Source organism: Rhinatrema bivittatum, chromosome 16 (genome assembly GCF_901001135.1).
Source record: "Rhinatrema bivittatum chromosome 16, aRhiBiv1.1, whole genome shotgun sequence".
NCBI lineage: Eukaryota > Metazoa > Chordata > Amphibia > Gymnophiona > Rhinatrematidae > Rhinatrema > Rhinatrema bivittatum.
In genome coordinates, this window is record NC_042630.1 from 31,162,255 (window position 1) to 31,166,000 (window position 3,746).

The following is a 3,746-nucleotide window of genomic DNA, read 5'->3' on the forward strand; positions in this document are numbered from 1 at the left end:
TATTCAGCATAATTCAGCTTACGTTATCTGCATAAATCTAGTCGTCAGGCAGACCAGTCCTAAACATATCCAGATGACTTGGTTTTGATTGGGTCTATTCAGTGATATGGGTGTGCCAGATCATTATCCAGATAATGTAACTGGACAGCCCATGGCTGAATATTGATCTCTGCACGTGTAAGTTAACCTGCACGGTTTATGTACCTGAAAGAGCAACTGTAACTGTGGGGGTGAAATTGTGTGCCTACCAGGGCACTTACATGGGAAATTTCAAATCAATTGTAATTTTATATGCATACGTTCACTTTGCCAATCTGGGGGTAAAGTCTGCACATAGAAGGTATTAACAGACGTTACCCGATGTACATAGTTATAAAATTACCCTCTGAATGGCTAATTATACTTCCAACCACAGCAGGCTGCCACTAAATAGTTCCCTGCACTATGCAACAATTACAAAAGGTCAAAGATAATTATTAGCACCGAGGACCTGTCTTCTCATGCTTTCTTTACTTTCATATACTTCTGCTTTAATTGGAAAAAGTCCCACACATTTCTGTTACATAGAGGCCTCTGGATCTTTCAGCTGTTTGACTGCTCAATATATCCATTCTCTTTTGATAAACATTTTTCCCTCCCTGCCAGCAGATGGAGACAGAGAGAGTTTCACGGACACTACTTGATAAACCCTAGTGCCACCTGCAGTTCCTCAGTATTTCTCTGTCTCCAGCAGATGGTAGATGGTGCTAAACCTGCAGTTCTGTGATTTAGGAAGTTTTTGTTTTTGAGCCTTCCTCCCAGGGGTCTCTCTTTTTCTTTTTGGAATCCTAAGGGGTTCTTCCCTGTCCAGTAGAGGCGGGTGAGCCGGGGGTCAGGGACCTCTTTGTGTGCTCGACCTGTGCCACCTGTGGGGTGTAAATCTGGTGGTCCAGATTCCTTCCCTTCGCGAGGCCGCTCTGGCGGCTGCAGGCTCTGATACCCCTTTTTTCTCTATGAGGCATTGTGCAGGTGACTTCCTCCTTCTTTCAGGCTTCGGTGTGTGTGTGTGTGTGGGGGGGGTCTGATCTCGGAGTAAGGTGGGTTTATTTATGGCACAAGCAGTCCCCCTCTCCGGTGCGATGACCCGCGGATCCGGCATTCAGGACCCGTGGTTCTGCTCATGTGCGGCTCAATCAGCAGGGCCTTTGTGCGGGGAGGGCTCGTCGGAGGATCTGCTGGTGTAAAAATGGTGTCGGGGCTCTCCCGTGGTCGGGTCGCTCGTGCAGCACGGCTCTGGCCAGGATCCTGATCTTTCCTCTCTTCACACAGTAACGGCAGTCATTTTGTTTTCTTTGTCTGCAGTTCCTGCGCTGGGGGGGGGGAAACGGGACGCTCTCCCGCGCTTGTCCCCGGCCTGTTTCAACTCCGACTTCGATCGGGGGGATGGGGAGGAGGAAGTAAGCCAAAGGTTGCTGGTTCCCAGCCCCCTGCGGTGGGGGGGCAGCCCTGATGCAGCCTTTTTCTCCGCAGCAAGCAGAGTGCATGGCTCTTTTCCAGGACCCTGCCTGTCTGCCAGGCCGAAAGCACTTCATGGGTCCCCAGACAGCATGGCTCCAGGCTTAGTCAAGCCTCCCAGGTGCAGCGACTGCTCGGTCCTCCTCCTCCTTCGGGTACTGGGCAGGAGGCGTTAGACACTACACTCGAGGTTCCTGTGGACCCTGGGGAGAACCCTGATCAGGATGTCCCGGTGGATCAGGAGACCGGAGGGCCAGACCCAGGGGACAGTTTGCTCGTCTCCGTCCCTGAGGGGGGTGACCCGAAGGTGGTTCGCCTTTTTCGGAAGGACGAACTTGAGGCTTTATTGCCTTTGGCCTACCAGGTCCTGGGGGTTAAAATCCCTCAGCAGGAGTCCAATTTGGAGGGGGCTGATCCCGTTTTAGACGGAATGTGCCGGAGAAGGCGTTGGAATTTTTTGCTCTCCCTAAGGTGGACACTGCGGTTTCAGCAGTCACCAAGCGAACGACTATCCCAGTGATAGGTTCTGCTGTTTTGAAGGACGTTCAGGATTGTAAGTTGGAGATCCACCTCAAGCGGATTTTTGAGGTCTCGGCCTTGGGCTTAAGAGTCGCTATTTGTTCTAGTTTTCTGCAGCATGAGAGCCTTTGCTGGGTGCAGCAGTTGAAGGAGAGCCTGCTCAAGTTGAAGGAAGACGCAGACAAAGCTGAAGAGATTGAGGCGGATGTGCTTATACGATTTGGTGCATACCTCCTCTAGGGTAATGGCTTCAACCGTGCTGGCCAGAAGATTACTTTGATTGCGTAACTGGGCCGCAGATGTCTCCTCCAAAACACAGTTAGGCTCGCTTCCCTTCAAAGGTCGTCTCTTATTTGGGGAGGATCTCGAGCAACTAATGCAGTCTCTTGGAGATAAGGCCCTCCAGTTACCTAAGGATAATCCTAAAGCCAAAAGCTTTTCCCAGATGTGGTCTCTGTTTCACCCTGATAGGAGATCTAGACCACAGAGGGCCTCACCCAGTTCTCAGAGGCAGTTCTCTCCTTGGGATCAGTCCTGAAGGCAGTTCTTTTGGGGTGCCCAGAGGCCGTCCCGAGGAGCCGCTGGAGGGTCTACGGCCGGAGGTAAGTCCTCGCAATGAAGCGAGGCTGTTCCACTCCGTTGTTTATTATAGGAGGTCACTTGACTCAGTTCTGCGACAAGTGGACCAGAGTTACAGGACGAGTGGGTTCTCAGTGTGGTCAGAGACGGCTACACTTTACAATTTGTTTGGCCTGTTTGCAAACTGTTTCTAATTTTCCCCTGTGGTCCCATGAACAAGCAATCCGGTTTGGAAGACCCTAGATTGTATTCCATCTATTTTGTGGTCTTCAAGAAGATGGGCACATATCGTCTGATTCTCGATTTGAAAAAGGTAAATGCAGCGCTCAAAGTGCCGGATGGAGCCCTTGCACTCAGTGATAGTGGCAGTTTGCAAGGGAGAGTAGTACCACGGATCAGTTCAGAACCCACCCGATTTGAGGAGGTGGAGAGTCACCTGCTCAGCTGTTCTTTTTATTCCGGAAGACCATTTTGTTGGTATAGTTTAAGAAGGTTTTCTTTAGTTTGGTTTTTGCAGCTGTTTTTCTATTGCTTGGGTACAGATCAATTTATTTTATTTATTTATTTTATTTAAAAACTTTTTTTTATACCGACATTCATTTGCATATCACATCGGTTTACATATAACAGGGTTAAAACAACATGATTTGGAAAGTGAAAAATTGTTACATGGAACAGGGAGGTGAAGGAACAAGATGGGAAAGAAGTAGAAGAATAAAGGGTCCAGAGGGTAGTTGGAAAGGTTAATAAAATGATAGGAAATAACGTAATAAAATGAGATGTGAAAGGAGTAACTATTTACAAGATTCTGTGTTGAGGCTCTCGTTCAAGGAGTTAACTAAAGTAAATAGATCAATACTGAGGAACTGCAGGTGGCACTAGGGTTTATCAAGCAGTGTCTGTGAAACTTTCTCTGTCTCCATCTGCTGGCAGGGATGCATAAACCCAGGAGTCTGGAACAAAAATTAGCAGGTAAGAACCAATTTTCTTTTCCAGGACCTCTCTGAAGCCCTTTGTCCTTGTGGAATCAGTGTTGATCCTAGACAGATTGAGGGTAAGCAGAGTTGCTTACCTGAAACAAGTGTTTTTTTGTGGACAATAGGACAAATAGCCACGCAATCATGTGACATCAGCCAGAGGGCACCAAGTCAGGA